Consider the following 12,075-nt stretch of genomic DNA (forward strand, 5'->3'; position numbering starts at 1 on the left):
ACCGTGGGGAGAACAAGCCGGGTGACAAACCCTTTCACCCCAAAGAACGTTTGCTGTCATTTTCTTTGGTCATATTGAATCCATAGCAAACTTGCCCGGGGCAGAAACCCACTGGCAAGACAACAGTCTTTGAAGTTCTTGATTTTGAAGTCTTCTTCCATCTTATCCAACACCTACTGACCAACTTCACAACCTCAAAACTCTTATCTCTATTAGTTCCTTTATCTCTGATTTCTCTCAAAGATAAGCTTTCAGGATAATATTTAACAAAGTTAAAGGATCAGTAAAGCAACTGAGCCAGTTCAAAATGATTTAAAGATTAAACAGTCTCTTCTATCACAGAGAAGGCAACTGCTGTGTGAAGATTTCTCTTTTTTTAAAGAAAATAGAGATGTAATCTCTACTCACTCTAATTCACCATAGCCGGGGAAATTTGGTATTAAATTGAATATTCTGTATACATTTTTTTAAACATTTAAAGGTTTTATTTATTTATATTAGCCCTTGAAATGGTATATACTATTGTTAGAACATTGAAGTGAGTCTGATATGTGCATAAAGTGAAAATTTCAATTAAATATATATTTTTATTTATAGAGATATTTTCTATAAATGTACAGCTATATTTTTGTTTATCCAACTGTGTGACTAGCTGATTTTAATTTTTAATTTCATTGTCAAACAGCATCTTTCTTTTAATGATGGTATTTTTACTTTACAAATACATCCCATGATGGCATAAAATCAGATTTCACTTTTATACAGAATCCTAAGGTTGTGTACTCCACTAGGACCAAAAAGAATCAATGTCAAAACAATTACTTCTTACAAAGAAGTGTGCCTTCCACAAGCCGTTGTCTTCTAAGCAAGGGTCCTAAGGTACTATTCTGTTTTCCTCCAGAAAATGATCCCAAAAATAAAAAGAAACATGAGTGGAATAACAGTCAGTTTTCTTTCCATTTCTTTTCCTTGAGAGAAGCACAGCAAAAAGTAATTTTCAGCTTTCTGTCCAAAGTAATAGGTCAGAGTTGCTTCTCCTCTGCATCTTTCACCACTAGTGTTTAGGAGAGAAGGTTTAAAAACTATTATTAGACATAAATTATCTTATGCTTAGTATGGATGGACCCATGTATCATGAGTTGGCTCAATTTATGATAAACAGGATGTGAACAATAAAAGAAACTATTTTTGCAGCTGTTGGCCTCAAGTCTAGCGTTATTGATGATGGTAATACATTGTGTCTTTCCTAGGAAATCATGTAGGGCATACCTGCCAGATGCAGTGGCTGGGTCTTTTGACTCATGTGGCTTAATGCCAGATCAATAAACGATAGTGTTATTCAAAACTCCAGGTTAGCAGATCTCACATGGGGGTCTCTCGTGGCCCAGCCATTGCCCTTCAGTTTCTAAAGAAACCCAGGCTCATTCACATAGGAGTTAACTAATGGAATTCCCAGAATCCCAAATCAGCTTTGTTTAATTAACTTCATCTGATGTGAGCCTGTCACTAAAAATATTAAACTTAGAATAGTGCCACATTATAAGGTTCACATCTGTACCTCAGTTTTGAACGTTTGAATTGGTGAAACATTTCTTTCTAATCTGATTTTCCCTCACTAATTATCTTGAGGCATTTTAATATCCTTAGGGATGATTGCATCTACCAAATTAGGTCAAAATTTCATGGTCTCTGTTGGCAATTACCAATTTAACTTATAGATGTCAGTAAAAGTATCTGATTTGTAAATTTAATGTTGATAAAATCAGCCATGCTTTTTTGTACTCTTTCTGTAGTGGGCAAAATAATGATCCCCAAAGACATTCGTGTCCTGATCCCTAAAACCTATGAATATGTTATTTTACATGACAGAAAGGACTTTGTGGATGTGATTAAAATTAAGAACCTTAAAATGGGGGTACTATCCTGGGCTATACAGATTGGCCCAATGTAATCACATGAGTCCTGGGAAAGCAGAGAACCTTTACCAGGTGTGGAGAACCAGAGAGATGGCTGCATGAGGATTCCAACTGCACTTGCTAGCTGTGAAGAGAAATGAGGTGACTGTGAACTAAGGAATACAGGCAGGCGGTACAAGTTGGAAAAGACAGGGAAATGGATACTCCCCCAGAGCCTCCAGAAAGAAACGTAGCCTTCCTGACACCTTGACTTTACAGTCCTTTGAAGCATGTGTCAGACTTCTAACCCCAGAGCTATAAGTAATACATTTGTATTCTTCAAGCCACCAAGTTTGCAGTAATGTATTACAGCAACAAAAGAAACTAATTCATCTTCCTGGTTATTATATGTTTCAATCACTCCTTTCGTAGGAGAAAAGTAAATTAAAAAGTCAACTAGAAGAAGGTGCTCCACTCCAACTAGGGAGTGTGCTCCAAGAAAATTAAAATCAGCCTCTGAAGTGTGGGCTTCTAGATTCCAGCTCTGGCTCTGCCATAAACATAGAAAATTAGGCAAAGCATTTAACCAATCCCTCACAACTTGAGTTTCTCTCCTCTAATTGAACAAAATGTTTATTTCTAGGTCCATGTTTTCCATACAACTTCCTCTAATTCCTCTGGATACTGATTTAACTTATCTTTCTGGGGAGAACCAAAGTGATCCTTTCTCTGCTACATTTCATTATCTCATGCTAGACCTGCCATTTCTGTACTTCAGCAAGAACAAGTTTAGGAATCCTTAAACATTCTTATTATGACATAAAAATGAAATGAAATAAAAACTCTCCTACACTGATTTTTTAAATCACCCTGCTTAAAACAGCTTGGAACAACTTCTTGACTCAAAGATGATGAAAACTGTAATCTTTACAGTGCACTCTAAATAAACTGCTGTCTGTATCAGTTAAGTCAGCAGGAGAATATTTCATCTTAAGGGCTCAAAACTGAAGAAACATTTTTTATTACAAAGGGTTAGCTACTCAACAGATGAAATTATATCACCCAAAATATTAATACAAAAAAGAGCAAAAGCCTAATGTAACATAGCATATGATATAATAGTTTTCTTTCCAACACAAGCATTTTGAAAGTGTTTCAATAAGAAGGTATGGAAACAACTTATAATGAGCTAATTTCTTTAATATTTAACCACACTATAAATTAGGTAGTATTATAGTATCTCTCTACTTTTCAGGAATATTTTTGATAGTAATTAACTACCAAATTTTCAAACACCTAAACAGGATTAAGTATTCAAAATAGTACAAAAATTAAAAGTCAAAGTATTGTAGCATGTTTTCAGGGTAGAAAGGAATTCACAAATAAGTATTTTAAGATAAGACTGATATCCCTCACCTGCAAGTAACCAAATTTAAAAATTTTAACCTTTTTTACACTCTCTCACAACTATATTTCTTACTGATTATAGACAAATGAATGAAGAGTATCTATCATCTGTCCACTAACATACCATCACACAAAAACAAAGGAGGATATATTCCAGAAGACTCCCAAAATACAAACACACAAAATGCAGATTTCAATCAACATCTCTATAGTAATGGACAGTCTAAAGCATTTACTCCTCTCTCAAAAAAGCTGTCTACCTCCACACAGAATAAAGGTTCAGCTACATTCCATCCCTACCAGTTCCCTACCCCAATCCACTCCACTCTTGTTCTTTTTCCCTCTTGTAAAGGTATCCAGTAATTAATTAGAAACTGCCTTCACCTACTACTTCCATTTAAAGAGAGTATCACCTTCTTCACAGATACACTGAAATAGTCGATTGGGAGTCAAAAAGAGGAAATAAATGCGTGACTGTCAGAATGGAGAGATTCAGAAGTAGGCTGGTATGATGAGACCTGTCTTGTGTGCCTCATCATTTATTGCTTATTGAAGAGGCATACTGTAACAGAAAAACTGAAACAGAAAACTAACTTTTTTAAGGTAAGCATTTGTTAATAGCTCTTCTATTTGAATATTGTAAATGGTTCTAAAGTTGCTGTTTTTTGCATAAAGCTAAACACAACTGGCTTCTCCTTTAGAAGCATGGATACATACTAAAGAAAAACTTTCATTACAATAGCAGCAGTATTTTTACCATAAAATTGTAAGAAACTGAAAAGCATTAAGACTATGAATTAGGCATGAAATGATGTTTATCAATATACTTTAAACTTTATACTCTTCTTTGTAACTAAATCTTTGTCCTACAGAGTAAGTTTTAACTTCTCAAACATGCAAATTCTCAACGTACCTTGGCCCTTCTTTCTAATATCTTCCCATTATATCTTTGACCTTTCAAATGTTAGTATTTTTAAATAATCGTTTAAACTGGATAAAATATATCAAATATCAAGAAAAACTATGTAATTTACACACTTAAAAAATAGCCCCATTTACCCTATGCCACCTATCAAAATATTCAAGGAATTTATGCATTTCAAATAATTTGAAATAAAAAGCTTTATTGTTTGCTGTTGCTGCTTACCAGGATAGCAGACATTACATTGTACACTCTGTTATTTTTATAAGCCTATCCCACATGTGAGCGTGTGCTCACACACACACACACTTTAAGTACAGGCTGTTAAGTCTGTTCTAGGTAACTGGCTGAAATGCTCCCCATATGCTTTGATTTCAGTCAGTAGTAAATCTTAGAAAGAAGAACCATTCATACACCTGAAGCAGAGTAATAGAAGCATTCAGTAATTCTCTGATATGTAAAACAGGGCACTTACCCTCCTTTTTCTAGGATGTCTGAAATCGCCCTGGAAACAGAGCAACGGGAGAGGGGCTTTACTGTGGGGTGAGTCATCCCCACGTAGATGCTCTGAACAACCCCTGTATGCATACTGACATCATCAGGAGAGACTTGGAGGCAGAGGATACTATGGTAACCAAGCAATGTGCTGGGAGACAGAAGCCTTTAATTGCTTTAACAACTTCCCGGGGCTCAAGCTACCAGGCTTGGATTTGCTAAGTAGGAAATGAAGGTTGTCACCGAAGCGGCGAGTGTGACACAAAGCAAGGGGACTCAATGAATTCTGAATGCATTCATCATGATGTGACTTTTTAATGGCAAATGTCATTACATGATTCCATTAGCAATATTCCTCTCACAGCTGAAGCTCTGACAGTCACAGGTCAATAAATAATGCTCCCAGGTAGCAACAGTATAAGTATTCATGGGTGGTTTTCTCATTTAACAAGCATTAATATTATTACATTACAAATATTATTTTCCTTGATAGTGAATACTTGATTCCCTTTGAAAAGAAAGCTCACATCTGTGCCTTCAGAGGTCAGCATACTGGTAACAATGACGCTGATTCTCTCTATTTACTTCCCCAGGAGGCAGCAGCTGCCTGTTCTATTTATCTCCATGCTCCAGGAAAACCTTGCCAATACATCACTTGCCCAGAAAACACCTCCAGGGTAATGCCTAATTATGGCACCCAGATAAAATCTGGAAAAATCTGTTGTCTTACTGCTGCCCAATCTTAGTCTCCTCTATCACAGGCAGAATTACTTCTATTTCTAATGCCCCCCAAACTACACATAATTCAAAACCTCCTGTTTGAACTGTTTGTCCTCCTCTGCATCTGTCACCCACATAGGAATACAACCCCCTTAAAAATACCAGGTTTAAAGTAATTGCTTAAAATAACAATGTTTCAACATCAAACTGAGTCTATAATGATACATCATGCTTATTTGATCAGATGCAACGCTTTAATAAGTATATAATTTGTCATCTGCACTATAAAAACTGTTTTCTTCTCCATGAATATTGGATTGACATGTTTTTAAACAATACCCTGGTCTAATTTTTCTACTGCATATACTGTAATTGTAAAGATAAGCAAGTAACTTGGCAGATCCTCTTTAAGATATTCATAACACAATAAAAAATTATGGTTGTCATTCTGTACTGTGTACTTAGATCTAAGCTATTTCAAAGTGACTATTATTATCTCTATTTCAATTTAGATGAAGCTAAGACTGCCTTTTAATGTTTCCCTTGTGAGTAAACAGCGTACAAATGTATAGCATTAATATAGCTTACAAAAATAGTAAAATAGAATATAAGAGCATCGATTTACAATCTGTAAAAATGTAGGAAATTTTAACCTAAGGGACAAATTGGATTTTCACTGCTGTAGAGGTTAGGGAGAATTCTGAAGGAAGATTAGTGAAGTCAGCCCTCACACAAAACACAGTAATTCAGTTTTCCTTAATTTGGGTAAGATAAAAAACCTTTCCAACAAAACAGAATTACTCCTCTCCTTTCACAAATGAAAATAGTATATATAAATATATGCAGTTTACCTTGATATGGGAGAAAAAGTGTTTATAAATATGCATGTATATATTGGTAGACTGTATACTATTTCAATTTTAAAATAAATGTATTTGTTTATGTGAATATGCATTGAAAAATGTCTAGAGGATATAAATCCAATTACAGAATGAGAGTGCTCCAATTTTTACATTTTTATAAGTTTTTTTAACCATGGAGAAGAACTATTACTGTAATTTAAAATTGGAAATTATTCTGTGTCCTGAACTTGCAATTCTGATTTACTTGCTCTCAGAGGCCATTAACAGTTTCAGTAGACTAGGTCCTAACTAACTATCCAGACATTTCAAGGTTGTTGCAAACCTTGAAATGGAGATGATCCACCTGTCTGAACAGAATTAGGATGGGAAAAGCAAATAAAGGTTATCTAGACAACACATACACCAAACAGAAGCAGGTGTATTGACTTTTCCAAGGATCTAATGTTCATAAGAGTGGTCCAACAGTAAAACTAGTTTGTTAGATTTTTTTAAAGGTACAGTTTTAAAAGAGCCTGTCCAAAAATAGGACCAAACCAAGAGGTCTCTGCCCACTACAAAAGGCTGAAGGAACTAAGAAAGACCACCAGTGTGAATAGAAATCAAGAGTCAGTGAGACAAATGGTCCCGGGTGGCCAGAGTATGTGTCCTGTTAAAGATGCCTGCTCTAGAGAACAGGAGCCTAATTTCCCCCACCTCCACTCCCTAATTCCAGGCTTCATTTAGTTCTTATTCTCCTCTTCATCTACAAAAACAGCTCAACATGTTTTATTTTCATCACTGTTCTTTTTTCTCTTGCCACTCCATTAAATGTTTTGATCATTGCAATCTCACTGCCTTCCTACAGAAGTTAATAAACTCTTTCTTAAATTGGTAACGTCATACAAAAAATCACTACCTCATTTCCTTGAATTCCCAAGGAGAGTGCCAAGAGGCCCTGTGAAGTCCACACCCACATGAGGCCACTCACAGCAGAGTCAGAAGCAGGGACAAAATACTCCTAGTAATGGCACTGGCTCCACCAAGCTCTGACCTATTCTTGCTGGATAACTGGATACCCCATTCATTTGTCCTATACTTCATAAAATCCACTTATTTTCCAGTGGATCCCAAAGTTCACAGACACCCAAACAATATTATAATTTCTCAAACTGAAAGAAAAAAAGAAATCTTTTTTCACAAGAAAAAAAGACATAGCATATTTCCCAATCACCCCAATCAAAGTATTATAAATCTCATCTAACTCCCACCCAACTACCTTAATCTTCAAATGGAAGTTGGAGTTCAACAAGGCCCTGGGCTTAACTTGTTTCTTACACTAGTGTGCATTTATGTTGACAAGTGCCACTTCCGTTGGGTATTTGGCCAGGATTTCTGAATCCTTGATTACAGTGTAGTAAGCTACAGTGGCCAGCCTGCCTCCTCCCCCAAATCATTTCCTGATGATGAGGCACAACACCCTTCATCCTAAACTAGCTGTGCCTCATCATGTTTGTTGGGGTTTTCCCTAGCCCAGATGAGCTGCAGTCTCAGCTCCTCAGGTCTTGACTTTTCCTAATTCCAGTACTGAAAAGTGCAAGAGGCATATGGGATCGTATTTGCATTTGGGTTTAAATTTGTTAATTAAAACAAATTTATACAGAATCAATGAAAACGTGTCACAAGAACTTCCAGTGGCAAAAGGGGTTCTAACTCCCAATCACCCTTAAGTCCAGTCAGTGACCAAATGTCACTGATCTCTCTCCTCTTTGCTCCAGTCCCACAGCTGCTCCTATGGCTCGGTCCTCTCTATCAGACATACCATAACGCTATGGTCTCCAGACTCCCTACCAACTCAAACCCTACCAGTCCTCCCAGACCTATCTCTTCCCTCAGGAATGAGCTCCGCAGATACTCCAGTGTTCTCTACCATACTAACCGCCTTTCAAATAGTCTATTGCATAGCTATTATCATGTATCTCGTTTCCCTACTCCCTTTAGTCTTCTAAAAGGTAGAGACAAAGCCTTTCATTCTCTATATAGCACCATGCCTTGCATTTGGCATTTACTCAATAAATGCTTATTGAATAAATGAACAAAAAATGTATCAAGTCCTAATATTTTTCTTTTTTTCCAAAGTGTTTAAGATTAAATTATTGCACTTAACCTTTAAAACAATCTACTGTAGTAGGGTAAATTAGAAATTGGAATTTCATTTTAGAAATGAAGATAAAAAGAGGTCATAATGCTGCTGTGATTTCTCCTGTGTCATAGAGCTTCTAGGCCCCCTGATTCCCCAATATGTTCCTCACCTGGACATCTACTGCTCCTCATGGCAGCCAGAAAGCAAGTGCCCTCAAATTCCCTCACAGCACATCCACTGCTTCTGAAGAATGAAAGCCAAATGGCCTTAATTTTTCTTCCTTACCAATGACTCACAGCCTTGTCACATCACCGTAATATTCTCAAGTCAACTTATAAGACTTGGAAAGACCACCTCTTACTGCCCATTTCTCTTCCCTGTATCAAGCTGCCATCCTAGAGAGGCTGCTTCCTCTGCTCCATCCTACTTTCTCAAAGTAACTGATAATATGGGCAAGTCTCTGACTTTTCTAAACGTTAGTACCTCATTTTCAAAAAGAGAATAGTACTACCTCACACTGTAGTTATGAACACAGAGATACTGCACAAAGTCGTGGCACATCACAAGCACTCAATAAATAGTAGTTATTAACATTAATAGCAGTGAACAAAACCACAGAGAAGCACATTATACCACCATCTCTGAAAGGCTTCCTTTGTTTTCTGAAAGTATTGTGATTGGGTGATGAGGAAGCAGAAATAGGCCAAGTAAGGGCCTTCAAAAGCTGGAATAATCAAGTGGGGGGCCTTAGTTTTTTTGCTGTTTAAAATGAGGGTGTTGGTCTTTTCCAGGCTAACACTCTCCGTGCTATGAAGCCTTCTACAGCAACTTTTTCATTTCTCTCCTAGAAATACCTGCTTTCTTCTGCAACCAAAGCCAGCAGCATACCTAATGTGTGTGTGCTTTTCTCAGCCCTTGTAATAGGCTGAAATTATTCAGTTTTATCATAAAAGAATTTAAAATTTGCTTTCATTTAAAGACCCAGGACAAAATCCTTATATTACCTCTAAACTCACCAAAGAGTCAATTAATGTTTTCCCAAAACTAAACAGTTTTTAAAGTCTCCAGTGTTTTGAATCCAAAAAGTTAAAGGAATTAGAGATGATAGCTTATCCTAATACCAAAACTTATTTCAACATGTCACAATTAAAATTTTGATTATAATTCCCAGAGGAAGCATTGGATTAAGTTCTAAAATACTTTTTCTAAAGAAGCCAGTTTAAGATAAGTTCCCAGTTCAGTTTCTCAATGAGTGGAACTTTAAAATACCTTTTCCCTAGAATACAAATAACATCAAGGAAAATGGAGAGCATTTGTATGACTCTCAGCATAGATTTTGTTTTCATGAAATAAAAGGAAGCATAAGAGGGGTTAAAATGCTGCCTGCAGCCTAAGAAGACCAGCTGAGCTGAAAGGGTCTGACAGCAGGATGTGGGTTATAATGCTTCTGAATGAATCCTTTTGTGCAAGGGTCTTGCAAAGGGCATCCAGGCAGGACTGTGTGTGTTTGGATTTAAATTAATCAACCGGTCAGTTCCACAATGCTAAGATTCCTTCTGTTTCACTGATTAAGGCAGGTTTACCAGCAGTTCCCAGATAATGTCAATAGCTTCTAAAAGGTCGAATGCAGAAACACAAACCAAATGTCCCAGAGTAAAAAGTACCAATAACTTCACCCTTTATAATCTGCTAGGTGTGCCTTACTATGCAGTGGATTATCCCACTTTAACCTAACCCCTGGTTTTGTTTTCTTTTTTCATTTTCCCCAAAAGCTAAAACATATTCATACATTTTAATGATATACATTACAAGACCGCCTGTTTTATTCTACAGTATATCTGGCTGAAACAACATAAATAGCCCATTTTTAGCACGACGTTTTTGCATGGTGGATGGAGGATGGTGTGGAAAGGCAAGGAGGTGGAACTACCCTGGGCCAAATACAGCCAAAGCATTATCTGCGTTATTAACACAAACTCACAAAAAGAAAGCTATTGCTGCAATAAATGCCATTGCCAAGTAATAGATGCTCAGCAAACAGCCTGTACATAAAAAGGAAGAACTAAGCCAGGTGGAAAATTCCATCTCAGTTCAAAACCATGGATTCTAACCCTTTGGGAGCTTCCTTAAAATGCAGTGTTTCTTGTTTTTCCCAAGCAATAAGGGATTGAATGCACTCTTGTAAAATATTAATCATGCGTGTCTTGGGCACTGAGTCGAAAAGGAAAAGGGAAGAGAAGATAAGCCAAGGATACTAGAGTATAAAATGATCAGGACCAGCTTTTGTCTGACAACGCTGTAGAAACAAGAACTGCCTGCCCAAGGACTCAAAGGAAGTTCCAAGAACTCCACGCAGCCCCCTCCCCCATCAATATCCTTGACGTACAATCGTGGAAAGAGAGGCAATGCTGTACAGGTTTTCAGAGTACAATACTGGGTCTAAATCCCAGCACAGCCACCTCCAATCCCTGTGACTTTGGGCAAGCTACTGAACCTCCCTCGGCCTCACTTTTGTCACCTATAACGTTAAGGAAAGAATAATCATACCTCTGGAGGTTGTTGAGAAACACTCTTCTGCAAGCCAGGCACAGCTTTAGGCACTGGGAATAGTGTTGAACAAGCCAGATAATGCCACTGCTTACAGGGACCTTGCTTTCTGGGTTGGGAGACAAAACAACAAAAAAATAAATAACTATTTTATATACATGGAAAAGGGCTCTGAAGAAAACTATCATAGGATGATGAGGTAAGAAACTCACTAGATGGGAGGAAGACTTAGATACAGTTGTCAGAGAGAAACCTCAGTCTCAAAAGAAATGACATTTGAATAAGAAGGAGCAAGATGCATAAAATAAATGGACAGAGACTTCCAGGCAAGATCAGCAAGAATCAAGGCCCTAAGACAGGCTGTGAGCAAAATGTTAAAGCACCTATGAGACAACTACATAAAGAAGCCAAGTAATAAATGAACACATGAATGGAGCTTGGAGTAGAAGACAGAGCTGAAACTGTAAATTTGGGGCTCACTCATACAGCACAAAGCACCCAGCACTGTGCCTGAGCATACTGATTATGGATAATGAATCTCTCCATTCCCACTTTTCCAAGCAACTGAAAGTGGTTATTTGCATTAGGGAGACTGTCAGCAAAATAGAACGAGGAGAGCAGACAGGTATGAACTGACTGACAGTTTCTGCAAAATAGAAGGAACTTGCCAGCATTCTGCCTTGAGCAGGATTCTGAGGCCAAGTGTAAGCCTGTGTAAACAATGCGTTTCATTATATGCAAAATATATAAATGGTAGATTTCCAAGTCTCTGGAATTGGCAGTTTTTGTTCACATAAGTTTTAAATTTTTTAATTTTGGAACTTATTTCTCATAACAATAATAAAAATTAGATAACATTACTATCCCTATTTTACAAGTAAGAAATCTGATCTATGCTGATGGACAGTGATTGTAATGGGGTATGTGGTGGGAACTTGATATTGGAATCTAGTAACCACAATGTTGCTCTTGTAATTGTATATTAATGATACCGAAATAAAATTTAAAAAAAGAAATATGAGGTTCAGAAAGAATAATTTATTTGCCCAAACTGAGAACCAAATCTTGGCTTGCTAAATCTTGAGACTATGCTCCTACCCACTGTGA

The 12,075-nt window shown here is 37.0% G+C and overlaps 1 protein-coding gene across 15 annotated transcripts in view; it reads right to left on the reverse strand.

Moving 5' to 3' along the window:
• PAM (peptidylglycine alpha-amidating monooxygenase) overlaps positions 1-12,075 on the reverse strand; it is a 274,509-nt gene that overhangs the window by 213,839 nt on the left and 48,595 nt on the right. For 13 of the 15 annotated variants that reach the window (XM_037011900.2, XM_037011915.2, XM_037011914.2 and 10 more), the window contains exon 2: positions 10,969-11,077. The exons of the other annotated variants lie outside the window; for them this stretch is intronic. The gene's annotated coding sequence lies outside the window, so the exon portion shown is untranslated. The remainder of the gene's footprint in view (positions 1-10,968; positions 11,078-12,075) is intronic. 15 annotated transcript variants of the gene reach the window in all.

This window comes from Manis javanica, chromosome 1 (assembly GCF_040802235.1).
Source record: "Manis javanica isolate MJ-LG chromosome 1, MJ_LKY, whole genome shotgun sequence".
In the NCBI taxonomy this organism is placed as follows: domain Eukaryota; kingdom Metazoa; phylum Chordata; class Mammalia; order Pholidota; family Manidae; genus Manis; species Manis javanica.